Here is a 22,165-nt window from a genome sequence, read left to right as displayed (position 1 = left end):
CGAATTTGATATTACAGACCCAGAACTATTTGTAGTTTCCACTGAGCTATATAATATAAATTTATCATTATATATTCCTTCGGTGGTAATTCTATCGGATATATATATATATATATATATATATATATTGTATATATATATATATATATATATATATATATATATATATATATATATATATATATATATATATATATATATATATATATATATATATATATATTTTATATATTATATACAATATATATAAATATATATATATATATATATATATATATATATATATATATATATATATATATATATATATATATATATATATATATATATATATATATTTTTTTTTTTTTTTTTTTTTTTATACATATATGGAGTGACGAAAAACATATGCTAGGAATGACAGGCACGCAGTTAGGGATATATTTTGGATGTGAGAGGTAGTATGTGATTTTCTAAACTTACTCTTATTATTATTTCAGTAGACGAAACCTATTCACATGGAACAAGCACACAGGGGCCATTGACTTGAAATTCAAGCTTCCAAAGAATGTTGGTTTCAACCTCCCGCCGCAGACCCATCACTGCAGCAGTAACTGATCCTAATACAAAGCCAGTGATTTTTCAATGCCCTGGGGGGAGACGCAAACCCGCAACATCTGAGCAGCATACCACGACACTAACCACTATACCAGCTGAAAGATTTTATTTTCAGTGTGCGCTATTATGAGAATATGGAAATAATACGTCGATGGGGTTACTGCAATAGCATTTCTCGGGGTAACATTTGTTGTGTCTTTAAGCTGGCTTGACATTTTTATCTGTTGAAGTGCATTAGGCTGGAAATACATCATTTATCTCACATTTATCTCGTGCGATGTTAATCGGTGATGATGAAAGTTGCAGTGACGGATGCACGAATTAAGAGATTGTAAGGAAGAGAAGTGAGATGGAACTACATGTTAGAAAGGACACTTTTATAAGGGCAAAAGGGAGCCAATAAGATTTAAAATGAATTTTTGGGTGAATGATGGACACCTGCATACGGTAGGTTCATCCAGGGTTTTCCGAGGTCATCCAGCGTACCGGATGATGATAGGAAGAAAGAAGAGATGAATGAACGAGTGAGTGAATGAACAAGAGTAGCAGTCTTGAAATAAATTGAAAAAGCTGAAAAACACGGAGGGATTGCCGAGTCTGCTCTATTCTCTCAAGGAGGAATGTTAATGGCATGTGTGAATGAGAGAGAAAAAATCTAGAAGCTCTTGAGATAAAATTTTATCTTGTAAGAGGTCTGACAGGCGAGAGATGAGATCTTTCAAAGTTATAAGAGGCCTAATACAGAGGAAAGGGCATTGAAAGTGTTTTCAAGTCACTGGTCACATGTATACAGTGGAGGAGAAGACATTACAGAAAAGACTGTATGATACGGACGTTTTATGGAGAAAGAAAAATGAATTGCAAGAAAATGCCCAAGATGGAGAAAAAATGAATCATTTGTGCCTGAGAAGTGTGGGCAGCGAGAGATTAACACTTTGCTGTTGAAAATTCATTGTGGCAGAATCCCTGCACAAGGATTCTGTTCTCGAAACAACCTCTTTTGATCAGAGCCATTAACTACTGAGGTAAATAGCTTTTTTTGGATTCGAATACCGAAAAAAAATTACCTCTTCAACGTATGAGCTATTGTGAAACAGTTTTTAAGTGCTATGAAAACTGAACTGTTAAAGCGGGACTGACGAAGCGGTCTATATCCGTTTGACTGTATTCGTCTCGAGCAATTATGAACAACTGAATTAAATCTTTGTAAATAAAAACGATTTTCACAGCTAAAGTCATGCAAGGTGAATGCATTCTCTCGTAGTGGATAAATCCTCATTCCAAAGGGTAAAGCACGAGTTTGGGTATTTTTAGTGAAAGCAGCCAAGGATTACCTTTTAGGGATGAGTTCTCTTGTTATGTATGCATATAAAAGGCTTAGCTCCATGATGCATTACTCAGCCCTTTTGCTTTAGTTTATTTTCACTAGGTGCGAAAAAGCAGCACATAAATGCACACACACAACAGACACACAAACAGACATATACACAAACACACACACTTAGAACAACACACACACACACACATATATATACACACATACATATATATATATATATATATATATATATATATATATATATATATATATATATATATATATATATATATATATATATATATATATATATATATATATATATATACATATATATATATATATATATATATATATATATATATATATATATATATATATATATATATATATATATATATATATATATATATATATATATATATATATGTATATATATATATATATATATATATATATATATATATATATATATATATATATATATATATATATATATATATATATATATATATATATATATATATATATATATATATATGACTAATCACATCACCGTGATTCATATATCAGAAAGCTACAAACGTCATATATAATATATTTTCATATATGTTACCGAAGGGGAATTTTTTAGTTGATAATAAGTCCACCGTCCCGTGGGGTCGAACCAGCGACGGACGAGGAATCAGGACTACAGTGACACACTAACGCAGTCGGCCGACTGCGTTAGTGTGTCACTGTAGTCCTGATTCCTCGCGACGGTGGACTGCGTTAGTGTGTCACTGTCCTGATTCCTCGTCCGTCGCTGGTTCGACCACGGGACGGTGGACTTACAACTAAAAAATTCTTCGGTAACATATATGAAAATATATTATTTCCGGAGGAGAGTAATTGGATATTAAAGGACGTTTGTAGCTTTCTGATTATATATATATATATATATATATATATATATATATATATATATATATATATATATATATATATATATGTGTGTGTGTGTGTGTGTGTGTGTGTGTGTGTGTGTGTGTGTGTGTGTAGTGACATGACATGATTTACCCGCTAAATGAATTTTTTTATATATTTATACAAATTTATATATATTCATATAGCCGCTCTTGGAGGGCATTAAATTATCCAAACATTTGGTGTTGACTATGAGATATCATGACTGAGTTGGGCTGAAACATTTAACCTTGTTCGGTCGCCCTTGGTAAACCAGGATCCGGTCTGAAGGCCAAGAACCGTTCTGAAGCTTAATGACTTCAGCCCTCCCAGCCACCCCCCAAAAAAATTAATGAGTATTTTTCTGAAGGGAGAGCCATCTTATTAATGAGCTGAACATTGGAGGATTAAAATTTTTTGTGAAATTTTTCTAGTGAGAACTGTAACGGAGCAAGACTTCTGTTTTGCAAAATGTCTTTCATTTATGTTCCTTTTCTCGTTTGCGATATATTACGATTACATTGTATAGTTCTTTTTTACTTAGGTTTTAACGCGTCTTTCTATTTCTTAGCCGAGATTTCAGTGTGTTTCCTTGTGTCATACCCAGATGTCTTATGAAGGCTGTGAATATTATTCAGATATTACTGAGGATGAATTTGTGCAGTGAAGAAATTTTCTTTACAATATCAGTTAAAAAAGTTATCCAAAATCATTTAAGTTACTTATAGCATGTTAAAAGTACTGACATATTGATGTTAATAAGTCATTCATTTCTTTAAAAAATGATTTAATATTCATTCCCATCCACCTGATATTAATTTGATTCTGAAACGTAAGTAAAAATAAATTATTGAAAATATAAAGATGTAGATAGTTATTATATTTTGCCTCTTAATAACACATCACATTGTTTTTCTGTTTAAATTTCTAAATGATTTCAACATCAACAAACCTTATATTTACACCGTTTTGCTGTTTAATGAGGTATTAGAATTAAGATTATAGAGAATTCAGTATTTTATTTTAGGCAGGTGCGTGCTGTGTCCCTAATGGATTTACACGAAGGCATAAAATATCTTGTTGTTTTGAGATGAATTTACTGTGCCCTTTTATATATTACTAGATAATTTTGTTTTACTTGGAAAACTGTGTTGAGTTATATTTATATATACCAGGCAAAAAGCATTTGTCTGCTTAACTACTTTTTGTTTGCTTGTTTTTATATTAAAAGCAAAATTAACAGAATATAGCACAGTGCTATAGATATTTCTTCCAGTGAAATAATAAAAGCAATAAAGAAGCCCATAAAATCTGCATAAAATATAGTGGAAATATGATACCAGAGGAGAATAGTAGCTTCCAAGCGAAAATTGTTTACGGTGTTAATTTTCTCCATCCTGAGTGAATGCAGAATTTTTATTTAATTGTGGTAATAGAGAGTGTTCAAAAATGATGCAACTAGTGATTATGCTTAAAGAATAAATTTGTTTTCACAGAACATACTAAGTAAGGGTATATGTGAATTCATTCTTTTTAAATGTGCCAATAAAACCGCATTGGCATTTTCGTCAAATGAATGAGATCATCATATGCAGAGCATTTCCAGACTGGCTTTGCGACAAAATTCTTCAAAATAATGGAACGGTGTTTTTCATATGATTCTATTTCACCTAATGGTGGTTTTGATAGATAAGAGGTTTGGGGTAGCATGGGCGATTGACTGAACCTAGTCCTAGCGTGTTTATATGTGGCGAAAGAAAAGTTTCCCAAAGTCTTCTTAAATTTCATACTTAAGTCATACTTCTCTGAAGCCTCTGTTGGAACCTCCTTAGACTTTTGATGCCCAGAGATACGTGAAACAAGATATAAAACACCTTCAAGAAAAGTTCTCGCCACTTGTCAGGAGTAGATCCCATCAAGGTGTGGCTCAGAACATGGGGATATTCCTAACTTAGGAATCCCCACTAAAGCCTCTCGGATGCTTCCATTGGCAGCATTACGGACAAAAGACAAACTATTTGCGTAATTTGTAGCAAAAATCACGAGACAATAGAGTGTGGAGAAATTCAGGAAGAGTGAATGAACGAATCCTAAGTTGCCCAAATGCTCTGAACTTTATCATGCAATTATCTCGCATTGCACAACTGAAAGCAAAGATTTATCCAATAACACCGACACCAGACATCGAATAAGCATTTTAGTATTTTGTAGTTTTTCAAGTAAAATGATAAAAAATTGCAAAGGAACTTGTGAAAACATCAGTAAACTGAAAAAAGACGTCAAACCTCAGACTTCGCCTATGCCTACTGATTACCACACCCTCAACCCTCCCCTTCTCCTCCGACTTCATTTCTCCCTCCCAGAAGTGCCCCCTTAGCTGGATAGTGCCATCAGTGCACCTCACGTGGCACCCTGTATGCATTACTTTAGGGCCTTTACAGTGTCCGTTCGACCCTAGCTGCATAGCCTTTCATTGCTTTCATTGTACCTCTGTCCATGTCTTCCTTCCATCTTACTTTCCACCCTCTCCTAACACCTCGACGCTTTAAAACCTTCTTTACTCTCAATTCCCCATTCAGCGCTGAATGACCTCACATGTCCCAGCGCTTGGCCTTCGGCCTAAATTTTATATGCCAATTCCACATCCCAAAAGTGCCCCTAGTATCCTTCAACCCTAACCTCACCCAGATTTCTGGAAGCTTCAGACCCTGCCACCAAAGAGTCCACCTAAATTGCTGTTCCCTATGAACTAATCAAGATGCTGTGGCAATTTTTTTAATACATCAGGATATAACACAAGAAACTTTCACCCAGCCACCTTTGGCAGTCGCACTGTCGCCGACTCTCTGGTGAGCAGCTCTTACGCGATATTAATCATTATGAATGACAACTGATCTTTTCCGCTTATTGTTGTTTTCCCCTTTCTTACATCCCAGTCTCACCCTATCTTCCACTTAAATTTGTACCACTTGAAGTTATCAGCTAACAGAAGATAAACAAATAAAACAGCTGTACACTCTTACATTCTACACTCCTTCTGACATGGACACTCACAAGTAAAGAGCTTCATATTACACTGACAGCACACAGTACTCTTCATGAGATTCAGGAAGCGACCTTTCTTCCCTTCATTCAAGGCAGAAAACTCACATTTTCTTATACTTTAAATTTTTTCTTTTTCCTTCATCGATTCCTCATAATTGGAAGTTCCTAAGTTTCCCGAATAAATGAAATGTGGAATAACGACGCCGTAAACTGTAATGATTTTCCGACATTTTTCATACGACAATTTTTTTATGAATTATTTATCTTCCACTTCTGGATATCGACGACTCGCCAGAACTCTCTGCTGTTTCCCTTCTCTCCTGCTAGATAACGTCATGGAGCTTACAGTGGTTTCGCTCATGACTGTCGTTATCTCTTCTATGTCATTATCATCACTTACGGGCTGCTCTAAGAACAAAACCCTGCGCTAGCATAGGGCCAATTTAATGTCAAACAATAACAGCAATCCAGTAGCCCACCCAAGCTTCCACTCGCGTTTGACCACAACCCTCAAGAATGGCAGAAACGTAGACCTACAACTCAGACACACTGCTCATCATCAACTACAAAAGACGACCGCCTCTGCCAACTGAAGCTTTATCTGCCATCCCTCCAGAATTTGACACAATGCTCCCTTAAAGTACACATATGACTTCTGTGTATTTTTAACCATCTCTAAAGCATTAATGTTGTCCGCTTCTTCTCGTCGCTGTGTGCCACAGAGAAAAGTTATGAGAAAAATTTAGTCTTGTATAAGGGAACCTCTGATAATGCAGCAACAACATTCAGTAAGTTATTATTATTATTATTATTATTATTATTATTATTATTATTATTATTATTATTATTATTATTATTCTATAGTCTTTTAAAGATACAAAACAATACTTTTGAAGGTGTCTAAACATTTGTATCCTGACCCTCATCTATCTGTCTTCTTTTTTATAAAAATAGTTCTCTGAAATTTGTGGAAAAGATATTTCGATGATTTTGTTACAATATTGGCAGAGAAAATTAAGTCATTGTCCTCGAATGAAATGTTTTCCAGACTTTGAGAAATTCTGGAAAAATTTTCTTAGTTGAGGAAAAGAAATACATGTCAATCTGTTGTTTGCTAATGGTGTTTGTTTATTTACACAATCTCCTCCCTATAAAAGATACTCAACTTCTCATAGTTTCTTCGCAACGTATACCAGAGCATTAAGGGTGCAAATAAAATTCGGTAAGATTTGTTGTGCTGTGTTTTCCTGAGTTTTTTTATTTTTCTTATTTTTCTATTTTTTGCTGAATAATCCCATTAAAAAAAATATTTGTGAAATCTTTTCCTAAGGGAGTTCTGTAACGCTCTGAAGTTAAATTATAAATGAGCCAAGGGTAACAATCTTATTTCACTGCTTCACCCGAATAAGAAAATATAAAGGTAATAGGAATAGTAGTTGGCTCGTACCAATAACCACTATTAAAAAAATATATGGCATTCAGTGCATAGTTACGTGAATTTAATTCAGAATTGCAAATCATCTGCTGCAGACGCTTCTTGCTCAGCCCCCAGTTATTTAAATTTCAGTATCTTGCAGCTGAAAAATTAATGTGATCAAGACAATAATTTCCAAGTCTCTCTGTTCATGAGACCATATAAACTAGCTCAAACTAAGAATACTCCCAACGAAAATGATAACGCAAGTAAATACTTGAATGTGAATATTTAATTCCTGTTATTTTTCATGGAAGGTAATGGTATTTGAACTCGACCACTGAATCAGCGTATGCAAAATAAAAATATAAGCATAAGAGAGAGAGAGAGAGAGAGAGAGAGAGAGAGAGAGAGAGAGAGAGAGATTCCTTTGTGGGAAAAGTAATTCGGAGGGCTCATAAACACCGAAATACCCTCTTACCCCCTGAGAAATCTACTGGCTGGCATAACGCCACTAACGCTAAGTAATCTCATAGAATGGGATGAGGTACGGCTTTCAAGGAAACACTCCCGGGAGGTGAAAATACATATTTTGTCCCTTATTTTTATCCTTTATTTCCTCATACTCTCCATATTCACTCCAGGATGAGATTTAGGGATTTTGCAACTGTCGGCTCTAAGCAGTGACGGAAAGACGCTAAGTTAAGTGATTTGTATTACATCATTGTTATGCGAGGTTGTCAGTAATTCTTTTGCCAGGTTTTACTTTTCAGGGAAGGTCTTGTGCATTTAAGGGACAGAACTCTCAAATATACTAACTTTAGTTTATATTTTGTTTCACATACTCACACACAAACACACCCACACACGCATATCGATCCATCTATCTTTCTATCTATCCATATATATAGATTTTCCACACATCATACCAACACACAACCTGCATACACACACACACAATACGCACACATATATATATACATATATATATATGTCCAAGAGGATATATATATATATATATATATATATATATATATATATATATATATATATATATATATATATATATATATATTTATATATATATTAAAGTTCCGACGTCTCTGGACCACAAGTCCCATTTTCAAGGCTAAAAAGACAAGCAAATTTATAATCATTAAAATGACTCAGACAAGAACGAAGATTAATAATGACAATTGCTATAAAATGACTAAAAACAAGCGCTGAAATGCAGAATAGAAGGCGCACCTGTATTTCAAGAAGAAAGACAGTCGAGTGACAACGATCATCGTTCCAAAAAACTAAAACGTCTAAAAAGGATAGCTTGTTATTATTTTCATATTCAACAGTAAACTTTATATTTTGATAGCTTTTTAGAATATGTTAATGGAATACATCAAAATATAAAGTTTACCATTGAATATGAAAATAATAACGAGCTATCCTCTTTAGTCGTTTTAGTTTTTAGGAATAATGATCGTTTTAGTAACACGATTTTTAGAAAAAACACGTTTACGGGTCTGGGATCTAATTTTTACAGTCATTGCTCTTTTACTTTTAACTTAAATTCATTACTGACCCTACTACACAGGGCTTTTAGTTTAACTTCTAACTGGATCTCTTCCCATGAGGAAATAATATATCTCCAAAAGTATTTTGCTGACAACTGCTTCCCGTCCAAGCTTTTCTTTAGGAACAGTAACAAATTTCTAAACAAAGTTTTCATGCCAAAATTCGCTATACCTCCTGTTCCAGAACCACCATTATTTGCCAGTCTTCTACTAATACATAAAAAGTCTTTTATTATACAAAATCATCACTCGTCATGTTCCACCTATTAATTTAAAGTTAATACCAAGAAACCCTTTAACGACTGGCTCTCTATTTAAATACAAAGATAAGCTAAGCCCATTAATGACCTCCGGTGTAATATTCACTTGCCCCGGATGTGACCTGGGGACGTATGTCGGTTGCTCACGGAGGTTGCTGAAGGTGAGAGTAGATTCTTATCGTGGTGTTAGCTACAGAACAGGGGTTAAACTATCGAACCCTGAATTCTCTAGCATACGGGACTATGTTCTTAAATGTAAACATAAAATAAAATATGACGATTTTGAAATAATGGGTAGAGCCTCGAATGACCAACTTCTAACGGTTCTAGAATCATTATTTATTAAACAGATTGTTCCGCAGTTAACTCCCAGTCCTCTGCCACGCCTCTAGACCTGTCGTGAGCGTTCCTAGAACCCCAAGTTGCTCTTCGTTGTTACTCGACTGTCTTTCTTCTTGAAATATAGGTGTGCCTTCTATTCTGCATTTCAGTGCTTGTTTTTAATCATTTTATAACAATTGTCATTTTTAATTTTCGTTCTTGTCTGAGTCATTTTAATGATCATAAATTTCTTTGTCTCTTCAGCCTTGAAAATGGGACTTGTGGTCCAGAAACGTCGGCAACTTTAATAAAGTCATGATATCAACATGCCTGTCTCTCCCTCTTCGGATCTTGACATAGTTTTTAGCAACTACCCGCCTCCTGTGCTATATATATATATATATATATATATATATATATATATATATATATATATATATATATATATATATATATATATGTGTGTGTGTGTGTGTGTGTATATAATATATTTATATATATACATATATATATATATATATATATATATATATATATATATATATATATATATATATATATATATATATATATATATTTATTTATTTATAAAATCATGCCATTTTAAATTACTTACATGTGAAGGAATCTTAGAGCTTAACAAGTCATCATTCATGACCGTCTTTATCTCCATGGACAAAACCGGGGCTGGCATGGGGGCAATTTAATGTCAAACAACAACAGCAAGCAAGTAATTCACTCAAACTTCCACCACTCAGAAACGTAGACGGATAACTCTTACTATTATTATTATTATTATTATTATTATTATTATTATTATTATTATTATTATTATTATTATTATTATTATTATTATTTTCTATCACAGGCATCCTATTCGACTGGGTGGTTGTTTCTAGTAGCACACTTTTCTGCATGAGTCCTGAAGCTACTTCGGCGTCTAGTTTTTCCAGATTTCTTTTCAGGGATCTTGGGATCGTGCCTAGTGTTCCTATGATCATGGCTACAAATTCCACTGGCATATTCCATATCCTTCTTATTTCGATTTTCAGCTCTTGAAACTTATCAATTTTGTCTCTTTCTGTCTCATCTACTCTGGTGTCCCAAGGTATTGCGACATCAATGAGTGATACTTTCTTCTTGACTTTGTCAATCAACCGTCCGGTCTATTGGCACGTATCACCCTATCTGTCCTGATATCATAGTCTCAGAGGATCTTTGCCTGATCGTTTTCTATCACTCCCTCAGGTTGATGTTCGTACCACTTATTACTGCCAGCTAGCTGGAGTTTCTTGCACAGGCTCCAGTGGAGGGCTTTTGCTACTGAATCATGCATTATTATTATTATTATTATTATTATTATTATTATTATTATTATTATTATTATTATTATTATTATATTATTATTATTATTATTATTACTTGGTCTACAATCAGTTGTCTTTCAAAAACACAAAACTTTATACTTCTTAAGTTGTAAAAATATTTATTTCATGTCTTTAAACTATCTCGTTTTCTTCAGTAGAAAAATATTTCCCTTTAGTCTTTAGTAAAAAGATATTTCGCTTATTTTCTTCCAATAATAGCACAGAAAATTCAGTCATTTATCCTCTAACGGACTGTTTTTCAGATTTTTCAAAATTTTCTTTACTGGGGAACAGAAATATATATAAGTGTTGTTTGCTAATGGCGTCTGTCAATTTACGTAATCTCCTCCCTAGAAAAGATCCACAACCTCTTCTTAAGAAAGCTTTAAGGGTGCAAAGAAAATTCAGTAAGATTTTTCTGCTGTGTTCCTCTGTCTCTCTTTTTTCTGCGAAATAGTCAGATTAAAAATATATAAAATCTTTTCCTAAGCGATTTTTTTTTTTTTAAGCTGCACGTTGAATTAAAAAAGAATCAAGGCTTCTTACGAATCCCTTTTCGATTTCTTTATTCGAAGCGCAAAAGACTCAAGATAAAAAAGGTCGAGCAACATTCTTTTTGCACTCTTAATCTTCTCCGAAGAAAAAACAAATTGTAAAGCTAGTATGAATAGTAGGTGGCTTGTTAAAAATCACTATTAAAACAATCGGTAAGGCATTTAAAGAATTAGAATCTGAACTTAATTGCAAATTGCAAAAAATTTACTGGAGACTTTTCTCGCTCGCTCCCAACATTATTGAAATGTCAGGATCTTCCATAAAAAAAAAAAGTTCTTGTAACCAAGGCAATAATTTCCGAATATCTGCCCTCTTACGAGATCATAAAAAAGATAATTCAAAGAGCCTTTCAAATTACAATGGCAATGAGTGTAAATATTTAATTCCTTTTATTTTTCACGGAAGGTTATGATGTTCGAAACTCTGTCACTGAAGTAACGTAAACAAATTGAAAACACAAGCGTAAGTGCGTCTGTGTGTGAGAGAGAGAGAGATTCCTTTGTAGGAAAAGTAATTCGGTAGGGCTCATAAACACAGAAATACCCACTTCCCCCAGGAGAAATCTACTGGCTGGCATAACGCCACTAATGCCAAGAAATCTCATAGAATGGGATGAGGTATGGCTTTCAAGGAAACACTCCCGGGAGGTAAAAATGCATATTTTGTTCCTTATTTCTGCCTATTTTTCCCTCTATTTCTACATATTCACTCCAGGATGAGATTTAAGGGTATCGGCGGGGTCGGGGATTAATTTTGAGTGATGGTGTTCAAACTTCCACAGGTGTTACCTCTAGTTTGACCAAAGATGCATACAAAATTTCAGGTGAATTGGAGGAAAACTTTTTTTAGCAAATATTTTCTTTTTAAACATAACATTTTTGTGTTTTTTAAAGTACATCTCTTTTATTTATCAGTCAATTTAAAAACAAAAGTAATAGCAGAAAGTTTTGCTTTATCAAATAAAACGGCAAACTCAAAAATCTAATATGTGATGTATGCTATTTTAGAAAAAATATTGTAAAAGTGCAATAAAAAATACCATAAAATTATATATTAAATCTTGGTAAAAATTTTTTAGAGAAAAAGAGAAATAAATTTGCCGATGTGTTCTCTCACTATCTTTGTTCAAATTGCTTTTTAGATTTTTAAAATCCATTCATAAATAAGGGAGTTTTTGGAATTTGAATGTAGAAAAGTAAGTTTTGAGAAAAATGCAGTTAAAGTTTTGCTAACCATTTATTTTGCTTTTAGAAGCATATAAAGTTTCTTGGAAAAGCCTACATGGCACTTGTTCCCCTCTCTTTTATAAGAGATATATTATTCCTCTAAAAAAAACATTTATCACTTAAAGAAAATAGTTTATATTATTTTTGGGGATTATCATAGAATGCCACTGTACTCTTGTGCTGCCAGGTTTTTAGGAGGCTAATGAGCCCCTCCTTCATATCTTCCTTTTGATGTTCTTTGCTCTATTGAATGCATAGTAGACATTCATTTCCTGGTCTTCTCTTTTATCTGAAAGCCTTTCAGGCTTTCTCCTGTCGTTTTTCTCATAATAGGCAGCAATGAACTTGCTATAGCCGATATCATGTTCCAATCTTTATGATGACCGTATCACCAATTTATTGAGTCCTCCAAGCTCACTCCTAAACATAACTTTGTTTGTTGCTGTTACATATTTCAGAAACATATTGTGTATCTTTTTTTCAAGGCCATAAGACGAAAGACAATCCTCTTCCGAACGTGGTTTATGCATTCTTCCTTGAGCACTGGATATGGAGTGCCATAAGGACCAGTGCCCTCATTCAAATTGCGTACTCCTTTATATGCTGTTGAATCCCCTTCACCAACAAATACTTTATATATGAATTTCCTGTCTAGTGATCTTTGCCACAATGCGAGAGCACCAGCAAATTCCATATCTCCAGAAGCTACGTCAAGGACAGCAATTACATCTTGAAAATGCTCATTCTCTTCCTCCTCCCCTCCTCATCATCAGATAATTAAAACAAAGTCGTCGGTGCCATCATCATCATCATCTTGATATATTTTTGCAAGGGAATAATAGATTTCACTCGGAGCGAGCTTCGTAATAGGAAGTACTTGGCATCTCCTCAGCACACATGGTTGGTGGCAAAATAAAGCAAACATGAGCTGTGTCTATAATTTTAGCTTCAAGATAAGTTTTGATATTGTGAGAGCTTTCTTCCTTCGCTTACTAAACTTCTTTTTCGGCATGTTGGTAATATATATAACTTGACGTCCAAAAGTCTGAGGAAGTGTTGCAATGGATTGAAAATAACAAATACATGATTACATCAAAGAAATATAAAATTCTCTCTCGGGACAACTGGCTCACATTATCAGTCCTGGGAAGCGTTGCCATCTCTATCAGGAAAACATATTGTACGGCATACGAAAGAATACGCAATGAAAAAGAAATACAAATACCTGAAGAATGAATGCAAAATGAAATAGTAAAACCTCCCAACCAGACCTTTAATTCTCTACTTGGGTGTGGCCTTTAAATTGGCCTTTAAACCGTTTAAAAGGCTTCTATTATTATCTTTGCGTGGCAATGGCCAGGACCCAGATCTGTGGAAATATGACGGTAACAATTTCTTTGAGCCAATGTCACCAAAATCGCAGGCCGCCGATACCCTTAAGGACAGCATCTCTTTCTTCTAGGCTGTGAAAGAAACTTGCTAAGTTAAGTACGATGTATTACATAAGAATCTAGTTTCCCTCATCGTTTTGCGAGGCTATCAGTACTGCTGTACGTCTTTCTTTTGCCAGGTTTTGCTTTTCATGGGAGGGCTCGTGCATGCAAGGGACACAACTTTCTCAAATATACTGCTTCAGTTTAAATTTTTTTTTCACACAAAACACAGATACACACACACAGTTACTCACACACACACACACATACATATATAGATATATATGGTGTGTGTGTGTGTCATGTATGTATATTGTATATATATATATATATATATATATATATATATATATATGATATATATATATATATATATATATATATATATATATATATATATATATATGTATATATATATATATATATTATATATGTGTGTGTGTGTGTGTGTGTGTGTATAATATCAAAATATTATAGCCTATATCATAAATAAATATATATATATATATATATATATATATATATATATATATATATATATATATATATATATATATATATATATATATATATATAGATAGTTGTACACTTTTACAATTTAGTTATTAGAATAGAAAACAAATATATTTACAAAATTTTATCATCATTGAAAAAATGAACATTCCTATTTATCACAGAGCAAAACAATTGTGGTTTGCTCTCAGCATAAGGTAGCAGTAAACTTTAGGAAAAAATAACTTTTTGTGCCAACTTTCCCCGTATACGGGGTAAATTGGCACACACTATGGCGTAAGCTGACACATTGATAATTAAAAGAAAATTACTACATTGCATTTAAATCAAATAACAAAAATATATTCTTGAATTTCTAAAATACAAAATATAGGGCACTAGTATCACTTCAGATCATCATCTGAGTTGCAATTGTGGCAGGTGTAAAATAAAACTTCATCAGCGCAGTCTTCATGCTCCCGCATGTTACATACCCTGCACTGGATCCACACTTCTCCTGCCTTACTTTTAGAAAATAGTTCTGTGCACACCAAACACAGGCTGTCTTCAACTGAGCTTTCTTCTGAATCAACATGAGCAGTTCTTAAACTATGCGACTGGTGTCTCTTTTTTGCTTGCGAAAAGAGGCTTCTTTTCATCTTTGGTGTTTTTTATTCAATTTCTTTTCAAGCGCTTTTTTTTTTTTTACTGGTGTGTCAATTACAATAGCAGAACGACGTTTCCTCCTTTTCAGTGAATTTCCCCTTTCTGGCACCTGCCTTAGGTAATGGCCTCAGTTCTGCATGTGAAGTCACTGTCTTCCCAGTTACTCCAGAAGATGGTGTGGGTTCATTCCGCTCTCCAAGGTGATCAATTTACCGTTGACTTCTCCATTAAGAACTTTTTGAATTCCATAGTTGTCTGAAAGCCCTTGTGTCTCTTTTCGGACATCTCCCTGTGATCGATCTGTTACATACACACCCATAATATCAAAATCTTGAAATAGCTTGCATTCAAAGGTGAAATTCCAGCAGTCCTAAACCCACTGAAAACATTAGATGAGTGACAGCAAGAGGTAAAGCTTTGGAAACTATCCCAGGAATGTCATAGATGGTCATAGTTGATCTTGGATTACTAGTCAATCACGAATCACATGCTCTGTTAACACATTTCTTCAGAGGTCTATAAACACTAACATCCAGGGGCTGCAACTTGTGAGAGCAGTGTGGAGGAAATGATATGACACTCATCTCATTATCCTTACAAAATCCCAGGAACAAAACGTAAATTATACAAATAACGTAAATTATACAAATAACGTGGAGCAAGTCGGCACATGTGCCAACTTGCCCCACCGCCCTATTTTTTCTTTTTGAGCCAACTTGCCCATCCCTACCATTTGGTACAAAAACACTTGCCAGTCCATACCAAGAAACCTTGAGTAATTAATTTTAATGGTATAGAATCTTTAAACCATAAGGAAAACTATGCAAGAACTGAAGAAATATTCTTTCATGAATGTATAGATGTTATAGCAAAAACGCAAAGAAAAACAAACTTTACTTACTACCGTCAAAATCAGACTTTGTCTCATAAATTCGAGTTCTCAATCTCTATAATTTCTATGGAATTTGCTGAGTAACTGATAACCATAGGCCAATACACAGTATATGTATTCGAGTCATCTATTGGTGAACATGATAATATATAGTAATATATATATATATATATATATATATATATATATATATATATATATATATATATATATGTGTGTGTGTGTGTGTGTGTGTGTGTGTGTGTGTGTGTGTATGTATGTATGTATGTATGTATATATATATGTATATATAAATTTGGGTATATCTATGAAATTTATGTATTTATTTACATGTTTAGGTGAGTCTAGAAATTTTCCTAAAAATCCCTTTATAAAACATAGCTCCGAGATGAAAGTATTCCAGAATGTTTATTGAAGTCTACCATTTCCTACTATGTACTTCGCCATGTTTATGAACAACAGTGTTTCTGATTTAAACTGCTATTATCTACTTTAATTAATGTAATCAGAGTGTACAGAATAATTAATATTCCTGCTGTCACCATTGTGCAAGAAATCGAGGTTTCATCTAATGATTTTTATGAATAAAAGCGTCAATTATTTTGGCATGGTTAAAAAACTGTAAAATCATAGATTTAAGAGTCTTTTCAGTAAAGGAATTTTCTGATTTCAGCGAATTTAGAACAGAGTACTTCTTTTCTGTTCATGAAATATTCTGCCTTCAGTGAATTTAGAATTGAGGACTTCTTTTTGTTCCTATAACTTTTAGAGGTAAAAATTCGAAATTTATCACAATTTAGCAGGACGCCTTATTAAAGAAATTCCATGAAAAAATATTCATTTGCAGTATTCGGACGAAATCGTAAAGTATCCAAGAGCATTAGTACGTAATTATAATTGATATGTTCTTAAAAACTACTAAGAGAATTCCCTTAGACACAGTATGAGATTACCATCCCATTTCCTTCATTTACAGATGGCACCATAGCATTCTTAAGAGATGCTGAATGGCAGTAAAATCTGGCCAAATTAATGGGGTAATCCTTAATTAACGGTTGCATTTGTTTCCTTAATTGCATACCCGCCTGGTGAAAAATGAGGGGATTGCTTGATATACACACTCCCAATCCTTTAATGAGGAGAACTTTTTTGCGAGGCCCCAAGTTCGGCTGCTAGATTAAAGACGGTGCTTTATAGGATTAAAGGTAGGTTTCGCATTCCAGATGAGCAGAATTAAACAGGGAGCTGATGCTCTATTACCAAAGACATGTTCCCAGCTTGGAATCCTCTTTGTTTCTGTGTTTTCCATTGCCATAGACTCTCTTGCCTTCAGTTCTTCTGTTGCTTCCTTCTGGGTTCGATCTATTTTCATTTTCTACCTCCCTTCCATCCTCAGCACAAATGTACTTAAATATGATAACTCTAACTGTAATGTAGTAAAAATATAAACAAACAAATATTGTAATTCTTTATATAAAGTATATAAAATATTGTCCATATATTTTTTTATATGAAGTATTATCCATATATTTTTACACATTCGTCCATAATGTGTATCAGTATTAAAATCCACATTTTGTATAATATCTCGTAGTGTTTTGAATCGCTGGATAAAATTACGAAGTCATTAAATATTTCCTGTCATTATGACTACTGGGTTGTCTCACGGATCTCCATATGTTAAAAAGTGTTTGCTGAAAAATATCTTTTATGAGATCTACCTTCTACTAAATCAAAATTTCAGTTTCTGTATACAAGCACATACGCATACACATAAGATGCATACACATACACACACACCCACCACCCACACACACACACACACACACACACACACACACACACACACATATATATATATATATATATATATATATATATATATATATATATATATATATATATATATATATTATTTACCAATACTCCCTAGTCATATTTATACTAATCCTTTAACTATGTTAACCTTATACTACCTCTTTTAATTATCTCACCTTAAAATTAGTTACATTCAACCTTTCTTCACTATATGAACTGTGCACTCAGTTCCTCTCAATAGCTTCAACCATTTTCCTCCCATTTCATTTAGCATCCACAACTTTTGTCCGAAAGAGAGAATTAGCTCAAAGTCATCACTCCATACACTTCCATTGATGTTCCAAAACGGTTCTCAGGCAATTACACTTACTGTACACTGTTGCTTTCTTTTCTTCATTCATTGGCTGACTTATCTTTTCTCAAAATATATCATAATTTATTTGTATTAACTTTCTAATTTCTATCTGAATCGTTTGCTTTTAATCCTCTACCATATATGTTAACATTTATCATTCTATTACCATGGTTTCCAATAATTCGCATAACTTCTTTTCAATTTCCAAACATAAACTATTCAAAACTGTGATTATGTACATCACTCCATCAACAAAGATACTAACTAAGTACGGAGACAACACATCCTGCGTCAGACATATTCTAATAAATGCTTCATCCTCACGACACTCATATCATTTTTCTATTTATTGTATTGTAAGCTTTTCAGACGTCCATGCAAACGACTCACAATTTATTTCCCTTTATAGTACGAAGTACATCACTACACAGTAAAAAAAAAAAAAAAGAAAGTTAATTCAGACAATTTTTTCCACGCCTACACCGACACTGTTCTTCCCTATCACTCGTTTGGTCTGGTGGTTTACTCATATGATCAAACTCCTACAAAAATAAAAAAAATTCCCTGCCATGCAACAACTCTGCCATTTTTACCTTTATTCAAAGGAAAATCTGTTCCCATTACTAATTTCTTCAGACTTTTTCTTTATTCAAAGCACATGTTGCAAAAAGTACAAAAATATTAAATCGTTCTCTCACCACAGTACCGCAATGTTTCACACCTAATCTGATCAACCTAGTTTTTCCGTTCTTAAAAACCTTAATTGGGCTCTTCATACCATAATCACTTTTGCGAGCGTTCTCAAATTCACACGAATACTTTTTTTACGTCGGCCTTATTCAATTGTACCTCTTCTTTATACTCCAGTTCGTCTATATCTTCAAAATAAGCACTATATCGAACTGGGTCTGATTTTTTTTCAGGCAGTATCTCTCCATTTGTATTTTTCAAGCTGAGATCCATTTGTTCATTAAACTTTTTCTCTGCATTCATTTGTCAGTAAAGTTTTGCACATATTCACCTCCCTTTTGCCATTGCTTGTATTCTACTTCTGAAGAGAGAGAGAGAGAGAGAGAGAGAGAGAGAGAGAGAGAGAGAGAGAGAGAGAGAGAGAGAGAGAGAAAGCATATTATAAAACCAAACTGGTAAAAAATCAATCATTCAAATATTTGCCACTTGATTTTAACAGGACGAAAATATACAATGAAATGAAAACATACTGAACGTCCTACTTGTGTCAAAGACTTATTGTAATAAATATATTTCCTAGTTGAGCCACCTCTCCCCACCCCCTCACCCCCGCGCACATTCCATATAAATCTTCATGATATCGTCCAGTTTCCATTCATTTAGGCATGTACATTTTTATGTTGGAAGAAATGACTCTTGATTTCTAGTCTTTACTTCATCAATTAAGTGAAACCCTTCTTGTTAGAACAATCAGCAAGCATATAAGAAAATAGTATACTGTTTGTGGTAACAGAAAAATTGATTTCTCTGATGGTCATAATTTATAGTAACAGTGGCTACTCTCTCTTTTAAAAATGCCAAAGCCTTTTATTATTCCCTTGTGCCCAAAATAAGATTTCCTGCCCCATCAAGCTACCTCTTTACTCTTGTATGCACTGTGCCATCACTCCCCAAATAGAGCCTTTACAAATCAATAATTTCCAGATTACAGGTACTCTCCCTCTCTCCTCTCTCTCTCTCTCTCTCTCTCTCTCTCTCTCTCTCTCTCTCTCTCTGCACTTTGAAATATAGTGTAGTTGCTCACCTATTCGATGGGGTGCATATGAATAAATCTTCAAAGCGCTCAAATAACAATTTACGGTATGTTCTTCAGGTTCACATTTGACGAAACTACTAGCCTCTGTATCCTTCAGCATTTACGGAAAGCGTTGTTCACCAAGTATTGTTGAAATCTAAATCCCAGTATTTCAAAAATAAAAAGTAGGGCATACCGTACCCGTCCATTTACCAAATTAAAGAACATTGAAACTGGTCATTCTGGTAACACTGACGGATACATTAATATCTGATACTGAAGATAATACTGTAGCCGGAATTAGTTGTCAGACCAATGAAAAATTCGAGAAGCCTGTCATTTACGTAATATATTTATTTATGCTTATGTATTATACCGTTTTAATACTTGTAGGCTGTCCTGGCCTCTGCTCACGCGCATCACTGGCTTCACTGGGTGGAATCAACGAATGGCTATGAAACATTTGCTAAAAATCGCTCGTCTTAATTTCAGAATTTACGTCAGCAAACACAAGGTATTGGTATTCATCCTCTCTCTTGGAAATTCGTTTATGTCAAAAACCGTTGCGTAAAGTATGGATGACCACAAAAATTCTTCAAAGGTGAAATGGTTTTCAAATGCCTATAGTCACAGATACCTTGTAATTCTGATAATCTTGGGTGGATTGGAGTGCATCGTTTTCCCCAACATTGATGGAAGAATGCTAATCACTTCACATGCTTCCATGTCTCTTTCGAAAGCCTATTTTTCTTAAGGCCATTTCTCGTCATAATGTGGTTCGGATTCCACAATAAGCTGTAGGTCCCGTTGCTAGGTAACCAGTTGGTTCTTAGCCACGCAAAAATAAGTCTAATCCTTCGGGCCAGCCCTAGGAGAGCTGTTAACCAGCTCAGTGGTCTGGTTAAACTAAGATATACTTAGGGCCATAGCTAGAAAAAAGTTTCTGGTGTTATTTTATAGTATATCAATGAAAATTAAAACAGAAAACTAATGTTATTCTGCGTTTTGCCATAATTCTTTTATAAAGTACATCAAAAGAACACAGATATTGAGAAGTATAAATTTATTCTCAAACAATCTATTATTGCGTCGAATCTGGAGCTGAGCATTGTTACCTATCTAAGGAAATGCATAATGGTAATGTTATTCATCTGAATGTCAGTAAAGATACTAAACCCAGTGACTATTAAAGGAGAGAGCGAGAGAGATATTGCTGTCCTACTGTGTTTCGTGGTCAGCAGAATTATTGTAATCTACCCGGAACGGAAAATAGAGTGTTATTATGGGACATGTTGGAGACACGCATTAACGTTAATGTTCATCAATGAATATGGGTTCTCTCAATCAAAGTAATAATATCAATAAAGTTTCATACGCTATCTCGCAATAACTGGCTAAACGAAAAAGCGATTTAGTGACTTTTGCATTTACGTACAAATATATTGTATATGTATGGGCTCACTGAAACAAATAATTGAAGTTTTTCTTACCAACAAATGATAGTAGCCAACTGTACTCATTATTTCAATAATCCACAACATCTAATTGAATATCAGATATAATCTGAACGTCCATGCTCAGTTATATTCCTGAAGTACTTTTGTTTCTTTTCCGAAGACTTTATTAAACCCGCAGGCCTGGTAAACCTTAATTAAAGTTCTTGGAGTACCAATTAAGTTGATAGAAAGTAATGACTGAATCGTTTTAATGAATTTTCTAATAGGCCTGCAACCTGAAAATTGAACTGTATAGCGTGGCAGTTAAAAGAATACGGAATAATTTTAAAATATCGAAGGTAGAATCAAAATTACCAAAGATGCAATGATTAAAAGAATTAGATGGGCAATTAAATTAAAAGGATTACCGTTGATTTTCGAAATTGTGGAGGGCAAATATCAGTTCTGAGAATATCACGCTGTAATTTCTTTTATAATTTCATTTATTGTATACATACTTATGCGATAATGATTATTACAATCAAATTAGCATTGAAGCATTTATTACAGAGAAAAACTGCCATTATTTCCTGGAATATTCTGTAATGAAAACAAGATGATAAGCTGATTATATCGATAATATAAATAATAACGGAACTCTTGTCTAGTTCGTATTATAAACAGAAGGA

Source organism: Macrobrachium rosenbergii, chromosome 24, assembly GCF_040412425.1.
Source record: "Macrobrachium rosenbergii isolate ZJJX-2024 chromosome 24, ASM4041242v1, whole genome shotgun sequence".
Lineage (NCBI taxonomy): Eukaryota > Metazoa > Arthropoda > Malacostraca > Decapoda > Palaemonidae > Macrobrachium > Macrobrachium rosenbergii.
This window is presented reverse-complemented; position numbering follows the sequence as displayed.